The following is a 13,403-nucleotide window of genomic DNA, read 5'->3' on the forward strand; positions in this document are numbered from 1 at the left end:
TGAACCTTTTCTCTTTGCTGTTCTTAATTTGTATACTTTCACTATAAGAAAGCATGACTATGATTATACAGCTTTCCTGTATCTTAGATGATATGGTTTGGCTGTGTCCCCACCCAAATCTCATCATGAATTGTAGTTCCCATAATCTCCACATGTTGTGGGAGGGACCTGGTGGGAGGTAATTGAATCATGGGGGTGGCTACCCAGTGCTGCTGTTCTCGTGATAGTGAGTGAGTTCTCACAAGATCTTATAGTTTTATGAGGGGATTTTCCCCCTTTTGCTCTGCATTTCTACTTGCTGCCACCATGTGAAGGACATGTTTGCTTCCCCTTCCATCATAATTGTAAGTTTCCTGAGGCCTCCCCAGTCCTGCAGAACTGTGACTCAATTAAACTTATTTCCTTTATAAATTACCCAGTTTCAGGTATGTCTTTATTAGCAGCATGATAACAGACTGATACATTAGTAAATCATCAAGCCTAAAGGTGGTCTTGAGGACCCCCAATACAAGCACCCTATGAGGGAGGTACCATTATTATTACATAGAGAGAATTTGGCAAAGACAGGTGAAGTAATTCAGTCAGAGTCCCACAGGTAAAGGGTAGTATTTGAATTTAAAACCACTGATCTCCCAAAGTGCACTTTGGGAGGCCAAGACGGGCAGATCACGAGGTCATGAGATCGAGACCATCCTGGCTAACCCGGTGAAACCCCTCGTCTACTAAAAAATACAAAAAACTAGCCAGGTGAGGTGGCGGGCACCTGTAGTCCCAGCTACATGGGAGGCTGAGGCAGGAGAATTGCGTAAACCTGGGAGGCGGAGCTTGCAGTGAGCTGAGATCCGGCCACTGCACTCCAGCGTGGGCGACAGAGCGAGACTCCACCTCAAAAAAAGAAGAACACTGATCTAGTTCCAGAGTTTGGGCATTTTACCACTATATATCATGCTATAAATAAATAAATGTACTACTATATCTAATTCAATAAGTGTATTTAAAAAGTTACCTGGTTCTTTTTTCTATTTTATTATCAGGAACAGTTTTCAAATTGTAAATTTACTATCAGTTGCCAAGATTTCATACTATTTGGTCAAAAGATGTAGTAACTCATTGGATTAAAGTTGTTGTTTCACCATTGTACATTATTTGAAAGAAACTTTCCCCTAGTAATGTCAAAAATGCAGATGAGATATACAATTTTCTCATTCACATTATCATATATCTCTCATCATTCTGTATTGTTTTCAATATAAGAAGGCTAAACTACAAAGAATAAGCTTTAAATTATACCAGGCCTCCTTTAATTTGGGGAAAACAAAATATTCCACTTTTTCTTAAGTTTTCTCATTTTTTGAGCCTGGTAGACCCAGAGTTGCTTTTAAGATAAGTGTTAAGAAAAAAAACATGTTTCATAATAAGAGAAATCATGAAACTGATCACTTGGCTGCAACTAAAGAAAATACAAACCATCTATTACTAAACTCAAAACAGAAAATAATATAGAAAAGTCACATGTTTGCTATATCAAACTTTCATCCAGTAGACTTTACAAGACATTTTGGTCAAAGTTTTGTGGTCCTTAAGTGTCTGAGATAGGAGTTTTACTTTAACACTTGAACAATATCATAATTTATCTTTCATCTTTTTCAAATCCACCCAAAGCTAGGCATTGTGCTCTGTTGTACAGAGTAGATGGTAGTGTCCTGTCCTTATTAACAGAACAGACTGCACATCTCTTCTGGATGTTTTAGCTGACATCACTTCTGCAAAGGTGATGAGTTTAACTTGCAAATAAAATAAGAACACACAGAGGCCAACATAGTCTCATATAGTCCATAGTGTCCAAACAAGCCCTTGAATAATTTTTTTAAATACCAGTAATGCATACTGAAGAAGGGTAACACTTTATATAGCAATGAATAAACACATCAAATACAAACTGGATAGCTGTGCAAGTCCAAAGGACAAAAGTTTATGATGCAGAAAGGTCATCTGTCTTATGTGAGTCTGAGTCTTTCAGACTTTTTTTTGTTCCCATTATGGAGTCATTCATTACTTGTCAGCTCCTATCACGTAGCAAGAACCAATATTTACTAAAACCCACTGAACTGTATAGTCACCTTAAATACACATCCCACAGAGTTAATGCAAATAAGGCCTTATTTAACATTTATCATTATCTTCATGACAAATGACCAAATAGGATATTTTCTTTAATTAGGACATAAAAGTTTTCCTTCAGTAGAAAATTCAAACTTCTATGTTAAACAACTTCTGAGTGTTAAACTGAATTGAACATTACTGTTTAGAATTAAAATGCATCATATTCAAAAAAATTGAGGTGGCCTCCTATGATGCTTCTACCTTATTCTGTATAGGCTGGTGCCTTTTTGGTCCCTGTATCCATTCTTGTTGTGGCCCTTGATATGGGGTTTGGATATTTGTCTATTCCAAATCTCAGGTTGAAATGTGATTCCCAACATTTCAAGTGAGGCCTAGTGGAAGGTGACTGGATCCTGGGGAAGGATCCCTCATCAATGACTTAGCAACATCCCCTTGGTGATAAGTGAGTTCTCGCTCCAAGTTCACATGATATTTGGTCGTTTAAAAGAGTGTGACACCTCCTCCCCACCTTGCTCCCTCTCTCACCATCTATGTGCCTGCTTCTCCTTTGCCTTCCACCATAATTGGAAGCTTTCTGAGGCCTCACCAGAAGCAAATCCTGTCACCACAGTTCCTATGGAATCTACAGAACTGTGAATCAAATAAATCTCTTGCATTTACAAATTACCTAGCCTCAGATATTCCTTTACGGCAATGCAAAAGCAGACTAAGACAGAAAATTGGTACTGAGGAATGGGGTGTTGCTATAAAGGTTCCAGAAAATATGGAAGCAGCTTTGGAAGTGGATAATGGGCAGAGGCTGAAAGAGTTTGGAAGGCTCAGAAGAAGCAGGAAGATGAGGAAAAATTTGGAACTTCTTAGAGACTGGTTAAATGGTTGTGATAAAAATGCTGACAGAGATACAGACATTGATGTCCAGGCTAAAGAGATCTCAGGTGAAAATGAGAAACTTATTGGGAACCAGAGTAAAGGTCACCCTTCTTATTCTCTAACAAAGAACTTGGCTGCATTCTGTTCAAGTCCTAGGAATCTGTAGAAATTTGAATTTAAGACTGATGACTAGGGTATCTGGCAGAAGAAATTTCTAAGTAGCAAAGCATTCAATATGTGATCTGGCTGTTTCTAACAACCTAAATGAGATACAAGGGCAAATAAATGACTTAAAATTAGAACTTACAATTAAAAGGGAAGCAGTAAAAGTAAAGTAAAAGTTTGAAAAATTTGCAGCCTGGATATGTGGCAGAGAAAAAGCATTTTCGGAAAAGGAATTCAAGCAAGCTGCAGAGCAACTACTTGCTAGAGAGACTGGCATGACTAAAAGGGAGCCAAGTGCAAACACCTAACACAATGGAAAAAAGGTCTCAAAGGCATTTTACAAGTCTTCAAGGAAGCCCCTGCCATCATAGGCCCAGAGGCCTAGGAGGAAAGAATAGTTTCTGGGGCCAGGTTCAGGGCCCCATTGCCCTGATCAGCCTTGGGATACTGCTTCCCACATCCTGGCCACTCCATCTCTAACCTTGACTCAATGGGGTTCAGGTACAGGTATAGCTCAGGCTGCCACTTTGAAGAGCACAAGCTGTCATATACCTTGGTTGCTTCTACATGGTGTTAAGCCTGCAGGTGCACAGAATACAAGAGTGAAAGAGGCTTGGCCACTCCCACCTAGATTTTAGAGGATGTATAGGAAAGCTTGGTTGCCTAAGTAGATGTCTATCACTAGTGCAGAGTCCCAACAGAGAAACTCTACTAGGGGAATGCTGAGGGGAAATGTGGGATTGGAGACCCACAAAGAGTCTGCACCAGGGCACTGCCTAGTAGAGCTGTGGTAAGGGGGTCACTGAACTCCAGACCTGAGAATGGTAAAGCCACCAGTAGATTGCAGCTTCAGCATGGAAAAGCTGCAGGCACTCAACTCTAGCCTAGGAGAGCAGCCATGTGGACCCACAGAAGCCACAAGGGCAGGGCTTCCTAAGGCCATGAGAGCCCAGCCCTCACACCAAGATGTGGGACATGAGGTCAAAGGAGATTGTTTTGAAGCTTTAAGATTTAATGACAGCCCTGCTGGGTTTCTGACTTGTGTGGGACCTATTGCCCCCCTTTTTAGCCAATTTTCTCCCCTTTTGGAATGAGAATGTTTACCCAATGCTTGTACCACCATTGTATCTTGAGAGTCAATAACTAGATTTTTGTTTGTTTATCTCACAGGCTCATAGATGGAAGGAACTAATTTCCAGACGAGACTTTAGACTTGAGACTTTTGAATTAATGTTTGCATGAGTTAAGACTTTAGGGGACTATTGGAAAGGCATGATTTGTATTTTGAAATGTGAGAAAGACATGAGATGTGGGAGTCCAGGGGCAAAATGATGTGGTTTGGATGTTTGTGCCCTTCAAATCTCATGTTGAAATGCGATTCTCATTGTTGAAGGTGGGCCTGGTCAGAGGTGACTGGATCATGGAAGAGGATGGCTCATGAATGGCTTAGCACCACTCTCTTGGTGATAAGTGAGTTCTTGCTCTAACTTCATGCAATATCTGGTTATTCAAAAGAATTTGGTACCTCCCCTCCCTCTCTTGCTCCCCTTCTCACCATGTGATGTGCCTGCTCCTCCTTTGCCTTCCACCATGAGTGGAAGCTTTCTGAGACCTCATCAGGAGCAGATTTCCAGTACTATGCCTCCTGTAAAGCCTGAAAAACCATGGACCAATTAACCCGCCCCCCCCCCTTTTTTTTTTTTTTTTTTGATATGGAGTCTCCCTCTGTCGCCCAGGCTGGAGTGCAGTGGGGCGATCTCTGCTCACTGCAAGCTCCGCCTCCTGGGTTCACGCCATTCTCCTGCCTCAGCCTCCCAAGTACCTGGGACTACAGGTGCCCACCACCACGCCCAGCTAATTTTTTGTATTTTTAGTAGAGACGGGGTTTCACCATATTAGCCAGGATGGTCTCAATCTCCTGACCTCGTGATCAACCCACCTTGTCCTCCCAAAGTGCTGGGAATACAGGTGTTGAGACACCACGCCCGGCCCTAAACCTCTTTTTCTTATAAATTACCCAGCTCCAAGTGTTTCTTTACCATGATGCAAAAGCAAATTAACACAGCCCTGGATGAGGTTTTCATAACATCCCTCTTTTTTTTTCCCCCTACTCCAGGATCCTGGTGTGATGGGGATATAGCTAAAGTCAGAGATGATTATTTGTCTTTTCCATCTTACCCCATGGAAGAAAACTGGGCCTTGTGCTGACCCCAAATAGCCTGAATAACTCCAGGTTAAGGGCCCACATCAGTGAGAGGTTTTGGGATATTATAGCAAAGGCAGAAGCTGAGTGAGACAGAATTTAGAAGAGATCAAGGAGAGACCATGCCGTGTAAGTCAGAGAATTCTGCAATATGGCTGCTATGATTTGGATGTTAGTTTCTCCAAACCTCATGTTGAAATTAGATCCCAAATGATGGAGATGAGGTCTAATGGGAGATGCCTTAGTCATGGGGGTGGATCCCTCATGAATAGATTAATGCCCCTTTCCGCAGGGAGTGAGTCTTCACTTTATTAGTTTCCACAAGAGCTGATTCTTAAAAAGAACCTAGAACGTCCCCTCTTGCTCTCTCTTTCTTCCTCTCTTACCATGTGATCTCCGCATACACTGGCTCCCCTTCCCCTTTCACCATGAATATAAGTAGCCTGAAGTCTTCATCAGATGCAGGTGTTCATTCACCTGCAGAACCATAAGCCAAATAAACCTCTTTTCTGTATCAATAATCCAGCCTCAGGTATTCCTTTATAGCAATGTAAATGAACCAAGACAACGGGTTTTCATGGGTTCTGAGAACTCATACACTTGTTCCATAATAGGTCCAGCATTGAAATATTTGCCTTAGAAATTATTCAAATATAGTTACTAGAATCTAGATTAAACTACTTTTAAGATAAATGTTAAAATTAAATCTAATTTCCCAAAGGTTTTAAAAATCTTATAGTTGTTGCTCAGTTTCCATCCATAACTGTAAAGGCAAAGTAGGATTAAGCTGACAATGGCATTCGCAACATAGCCTTCAGGTCAACAGAAAAATTGTAAAAAAAAAAAAAAAAATATATTAGAATTAATAAAATAACTCAAAAGTCAAGGATGCAAGGTAAATTTGCAGCAATAACTTTTCTATATAATAGCAAAAAATAGAAAATAAAATTTCCAAATGAATGCACCTCCCAATAGCAGCAATAATAATCCAAATTACTATAGCAGTAACAACAAAATCAATAAAGAAATTATGAATAACTCTGTAAGGAAAATTATAAGAATCTATAAAGAGAAGTAAAGAACTGTAACACATATGTAAGTGGGAAATTATTTACAGTATAAATATCAATTCCTTCCAAATTAATTTGTATTTTTAGTATAATTCCAATGAAAATGCTAATGAAAGTAATTTTAGAAGCTCTTAAAATTTTCCAATGCTTATTTGAAGAAAGCATTCTAGATCATAAAGAATATTCTGAATATGAATATTAATAAAATGTTTTGTCTATCTAATGATAAAATATATTTTGTGACATAACATTTGACACAGTGAAGAAATGACTGAGAAAGTTATGTACAGATTAGAGGGAAAATATGGGTGTCCCAGAAACATTCAATTTTATGTATTCGTTCATTCAACAAATATATAATGCCTGTCATATGCCAAGCACTGTGCTAATTATTAAAGGGACAATGTATTTCTTCAGATGTTTGGTGGGGAAAAATTAACAATTATTTTTATTACAATTGAAATTGATATAAATGGGCATAGGACTTCAAAATTGCATATAGATAGCAAACCTAAACCCAGTGTATAATAAAGTGAGCATCACAAATTAATAAAAAAGAGATGAATTATTTAATGATTGCTGAGACTGTTGCCTATCTTTTTGGAATAAAATCAATTGTGTCCCAGTAGACAGGGATATAAATTCCAGATGTATTATGGAAGTAAATACAAAATAAAAAAATAAAGAAAAATGGAATTGATTATTTTTACACCTTTTGGAGGGGTCAACTCTACTTCTGAATCTTATAAGTGCTAGAAGAAATGATAAAGAAAATGCCTCGAAGATTGGGCTATGCAAAAAACTTTCCTAGGTAAAATAAATAGGAGCAGACATAAAATTATTTGCAACAAAAGCAATATACCAAAATCTATTTTGTACAAATACTAAATATCAAGTGAGAAATATTTAAAAGATGCTTCACAGTGAAGGAACAATTCATGAATAAACATGAAAAATGTTCAACTTCATTAATACTCAAGGAAATAACCATTATAAATAATGATCAACAATATTTCATCTAACAAATTGGCAAAGAAGTTGTTCATATATGATGCTATTTTGAGATTGCTTTGAATGCTACTTTCCTACATTCCCAGAGTGTTTTCTAAGAACTCTAAAAGTGTTCCTATCCTGTCCCAGAAAATCTAGGAAGCATTCTCACCATATGTGGTTAGCACAAGATGCTCATTTCAGACACATCTTATTTTAATACCCACTATACAATAATGCTGTTTAGGCAAATGACTGTCAAATATTTATCATGACATTACAGGTACCACAGGAAACATGTGGGACGCATGCAATAAATATGTTGAATGTTGAATAAATTAATGAGCTTGTTTCTTCATTATTAAATAAAGGTATGACATTGGCTTTTCAAAACATGTTTTCATATTCTTTGATCTAGTAATTCTAATTTGGGGTTTCCATTCCAGAGAAATAATCCTAAATATAGAAAAAAGTTATATACACAAATTACCACAATATGACTAACGTAGGAAAGAAATAGAAACATCCTAAATATTCAACAATAGAGAAATATTTGAATAAATTGCATTAACTAATTTGATGGAATACTAGGTCACTATTAAAAAGACATTAAGGAAGAGTTTAAAATGGCTTGTACCAAAATGTTAAATGTAAAAAGCTGTATTAAAAGTTGTATATCTCATTTATGACTATGGTTTGTGTAGCAGGTAAAACTCCACGTAAAATTCCATCTTACTATTCTTTAACTTTATCTCCATGAAGAAGTTACCTAACTTAAGTCTGCTTTTTTCATCTATAAAATGGGAAAATAATAATACTGGCTATCACCAAATGCTGTCATTTTTAATTAATGATCAAAATAGATAATCCAAACAATGTTAGCTATACCTATCACACAGTAAGTATTCATGTTTCTACAGCTATAGCTTTTTTTTTTTTTTAACTATTAAATGAAAACAAAACCTAGCATACCAGAAAGTCTAAATGCTAATATGTCAATGTGTTGGCAGTAGTTATTTTTGTGTGGTGCATTTGGCTATCCAAAACATTTGGAACATCTCTCCTACGTCAAGGAAACATCCCACCTTGCAAGTTCACACATCACCAAGACGGATGCTAGAAATCCACTTCTTAGTCTTCCTTACACATAGAGAACAAATACAGGGCCTAGGCTTTTCTGATACCATTGTTCAACGCATTCTGGGAGATGACACCTTTGCCAGCTCTCAAGACAGTGGGGGCAGAGGTTCTGTCCTGAGGCCCAGCATCAGCAGTATGGGCAGAGATACCTGTGCTAGCAGCAGTCACAGTGAGATTTCTGCTAGCAGCAGTCACAGTGAGATTTCTTTGGAGCAGTGCTCATGTGTATTTGGCTGGGGTTGGAGCTCCTGAGTACCCGCCCTCCAAGCCTGAGCCTCTGTTCTTTAGGATTTTAATGGATCCTAGGCACTCTTGCCTTCACCAGCCCCTTCCTCCATAGTATACACAAACACGCACATGTATATGTTATATAATATTAGTTTATGACTGCATTGGTATAAAGATATATTAATATCATGTAATAAAAATTTTTCAACCTACAAATTATTTTCTTTTTCAGATTTTCAAAGCATTGTGGGCCTTAGCAGTACGCCTATTGTGTAAGTTCACTCTGCTTAATGTTTTCAAAGGAATTCCTTTTCCCTTTAAACTAGCTAGAGTATATTCTCTGCAACTAAGGAAACTGACTGTACAGGTGGCAAAACTACAGTGAAATTTTCACTTTGTTGAACATTTCTAGGAATTCTTAAATTCTTTGGAAAAGTATGTCTTACTTAGTAAAGAGAAAATAATACATTTATGAAGAAAAAAAGAAAATCTGAACAATTAATTTATCTTCAGTAGCTTATAGCATCAAATGAAAAAATTTATGCATATCTCAGAATCTTAAGCTACAAAAGTACTGTAAAGATCGTTGTAGGAAAAAAAACAGTCATTGTGTCCAATTACCCATCTGCCATTTCAATTACCTTTACCCCATACCCTGACCAAGTTGTCATTGTCAGTGATACTCAGCCCAGTAAGTATTATCTCTGGAAGAAAATCAAACATTCTGTCTCTTGATTATATGACTGTTAAAAGTTCCTCTTTAATACTGAAAAAGAAAATATATTTCTGAAATATTTTTCCCCAAATGTATCTCCAATATCTGAATATTCTTTACGTTCCCACTTTAGATCCCCAATACCAGTGCCTCAGAATGATTACATAGTTCCCCAACTCAAAAGACTCTTGTATCTACAGCACAAACTTTTTTCTTTGATTCTGTATCAATCTATGATTACGGAAGCCACCCGTTGCTCCAAGGCAGAGATGTGAATTACTGAATCAGAGGCACTATATCTCTTCAGATCATTATTTCTTTGACTCCCATCAGAAGAATACAAACTTGCATGAGGCCATAGTTTAAAAGGAAATTTGGAATCCAATATAAAAGCAGACATTTGTATTTTGAAAAGAAAAACTTTTCTACTTCATGAATTTTTCTTGAAGTAGCTACCCAAAACAAAATAGTAAAAACTACACAAAACTAGAACTCTGGCAATACCAATTTTCAGTCTTGGCACTGCTCCTAAATCCTATTACCTATAAAATCACAGTGTCTCAGATAAATTAATGAAGACGATGTAGACTCTCAACATTTGATGACTTGACTTCTAATAAAGATTAGATCCCTTAGGTCATTAGCTACATGACTAAGGAAAATTAATAAAACTTATCAGTGTCATCCGATTTGTACTTGATATTTCCTTTTTGGGGGAAAGGCCAAAATGGCAGACTAGAAGCAGCTCACGTGTGCTGCTTCTAGAGGAAACAAAAGGGCTAGTGAACATTGACCCTACAGGCTGATCATCTGAGCAACCACATCAGAATCCATCAAGGCAGCAGAGGAACACAGAGAGCAGAAAGGAGCAAAGCTGGACACCAGCCTGTCTGGGCTTAACGTAGAGCCAGGAGAACATCTCCAAAATGGAAAAGGATAAGTAAGACTCCTCTTGGGGATACACACTATCTACAGGGACAAATGCAAGACAGGGAATGAGAGCATCCCTTTGGCCCACTCCACGACCCCCCACCATGCTTCTATACTGAGGCAGATGTTTTGTGGGGGCAACTCTCTGCAAGGGGAACTCTAAAAGACCTTGGCCTCAGAGCAGACCATCACCAGCACAATAGCCCCAACAGAGGTTGCAGCCGTGGTGCCTGAGAGTGGTAAGATTGCTCCATCCAGCTCACCGGACAAGGTTTCGTGTTAGGTTCTAGCCCAGTGGTCCCACTTCTGCTTTAACTTGGCTGGCAGCTACCATCTCCTATTGTCCTTGGAAGTACCCAGACAGCAGGGCTGGTGACCCCATGACCCCCACAGATAGCCAGATGGGAAACACCTGCTAGAACTTCTAGTCCAGCAGACTCATTTCCCTGTGAACTCAGCTGGAAACTGCAGTTTCCTGTTATCCCGGGAAGCACCCAGATGACAAGACAGGTGACCTCACCCACCCTTGTCACAGATAGCCAGATGGACAATGCTTGCTAGTTTCTGGCCTAGTGGTCCCACTTCTGTGTGTACTCAGCCTTAAAGGCATAGCCTCCTGTTGTCCCAGGAAACATCAGGGCTACAGGCAGGAGACCCCACCCACCCTCACCACTAGTAGCCGGGAGGGCAACACTTGCTAGAGCTTCTGGTCCAGTAGTTCCACCTCTGTCTGAACTGACAGTAGACACAGCCTCCTGTTGTCCTGGGAAACATCTGGGTAGCTGGGCAGGTGACCCTGTCCATTCTCACTACGGGTAGCCAGGCTAGCCATACCTGCCAGAGCTTCCAGTCCAGTGATCCCTCTTCTGTCTGAACTCAGCCAGTGAGTGCAGCCTCCTGTTGTCCCAGGAGACATTCAGACAGCAGGAAAAATGATCCTGCCCTTGCCTCCAACTGCTGTTAGCTAGGTTGACAATGCCTGTTAGAGCTTCCAGCTCAGTGATCCTTCTGCTGTCTGAGCTCGGAAGGAAGGCACAGCCTCCTGCTGTCCTGAGAAAACCCTGTAGAGTAGGGTAGGTGACCACAGGTGGGTAACCACAGGGTGAGTGACCCCACCCACTCCCACTGCTGGTATCCAGGCAGACAACACCAACTAGAACTTTTAGCCTATCAGTCCCACTTCTGTGTGAACCTAGCTGGAGCGCACCACCTCTTGTTGTCCAGGAAAACACCTGGACAGTAGGGCAGACTACCCCACTGACTCCCGCTGCTGGTAGCCAGGCAGGCAACGCCTGCTAGAGCTTCCAGCCCAGCAATACCACTTCTGTGTGAATTCAGCCACAGAGAACAGCCTCCTGTTGTCTGGAGAAACATCCAGATGGCTGGATAATTGACTCCACCTACCCCTCTCTCTCTTAGCTAGGCAAGCTACACCTGCTAGAGCTTCTGGCCCAGCGGTTCTACTTTTGCCTAAATTTGTCAAAGACCACAGCCTTCTATTGCCCCAGAAACCACCTGGATGTAGAAACTACCTGGATGGTAGGGCAAGAAACTCCACTCACACCCACCTCTCATAGCCAGATAGACCACACCTGCTAGAGCTTCTAGACCAGCAGTTTTGCTTCTGTCTGCACTCTGTGGATAGGTGCAACCTTGTGATCTCCCAGGAAGCACAACAACAGCAGATTAGAACTGACCCAGAAAAGATATGGCCTGTCTCCCAACTGTGGCCCCTGCTTGAGAGAGCCCCATGGATCAGAACACTTAACAAAAGAAATTTGGGCACAGAGACAGTAACTGGAGGGGACACCTCCAAGACCCAGGAGTAGAATAGAATCAAAACTAGTCGACTGAACCCATATTATACCACAAGCAAATTTGCAAGGGCATCACAGAAGATAAAAGCAAATAAACAAGAAACCAGAAAACAAAACAAAAAACAAAACAAAACAAAAAAACATCTAAAGGACAGCAACTGCAAGGACTGAAGGAATATTAGCTCACACATATGAGAAAAGAACAGCGCAAAACTCTAGCAACTCAAAAAGCCAGAGTGTCCTTCTTACCTCTAAACAACCACACTACTTACCCAGAAATGGTTTTTACCTGGGCTGAAATGGCTGAAATGTCAGAAATAGAGCTCAGAACACGGATTGGAATGAAGATTATCGACATTCAAAAGAAAGATGAAACCCAATTCAATGAATATAAGAAATATAATAAAATGGTACAGAAACTAGAAGACAAAATGGCCATTTTAAGAAAGAACCAAACTGAGCTGATAGAAGTGAAAAATTCACTTCAACAATTTTTTAGTACAATTGCAAGTATTAACAGCAGAATCAACCAAGAGGAGGAAAGAATCTCAGAGCTCAAAGACTGTCTCTCTGAAATAACTCAGACAAAAAACAAACAAACAAAACCAATAGAGAAGAACGAGCAAAACCTCTGAGAAATATGAAATTATGTAAAGAGATCATATCTATGACTCATTGGCATCCTGAAAGAGAGAGGCACAAAATAAGCAACTTGCAAAACATTTGAGGATATCATTCACAAAATTTCCTCAACCTCATTAGAGAGGCAAACATTTAAATTCAGAAAATGTAGAAAATCCCTGTGAAATACTACACCAGAAGACCATCCCCAAGACATAATTATCAGATTCTTCAATGTTGAAATGAAAGGAAAAATATTGAAGGCAGTTAGGGAGAAGGGACAGGTCACCTACAAAGAGAACTCCATTAGGATAACCGCAGACTTTTCAGCTGAAACCTACAAGCCAGAATAAACTGGAGGCCAATAGTCAGTATTAATAAAGAAATTCCAACCAATAATTTCATATTTAGCCAAACTAAGCTTCACAAGCAAAGAAGAAATAAGATACTTTTCAGAAAAGTATATGCTAAGAGAATTTATTACCACCGGACCTGCCTTATAAGAGGTTCTTAAGAGAGTGCTAAATCTT

The 13,403-nt window shown here is 39.5% G+C and overlaps 1 protein-coding gene across 3 annotated transcripts in view; it reads right to left on the bottom strand.

Moving 5' to 3' along the window:
• Positions 1–13,403, bottom strand: part of INPP4B (inositol polyphosphate-4-phosphatase type II B) — an 865,488-nt gene that overhangs the window by 448,118 nt on the left and 403,967 nt on the right. The window lies entirely within an intron of this gene.

This window comes from Trachypithecus francoisi, unplaced genomic scaffold (assembly GCF_009764315.1).
Source record: "Trachypithecus francoisi isolate TF-2019V2 unplaced genomic scaffold, Tfra_2.0 Lachesis_group1, whole genome shotgun sequence".
NCBI classification, from domain to species: Eukaryota; Metazoa; Chordata; class Mammalia; order Primates; family Cercopithecidae; genus Trachypithecus; species Trachypithecus francoisi.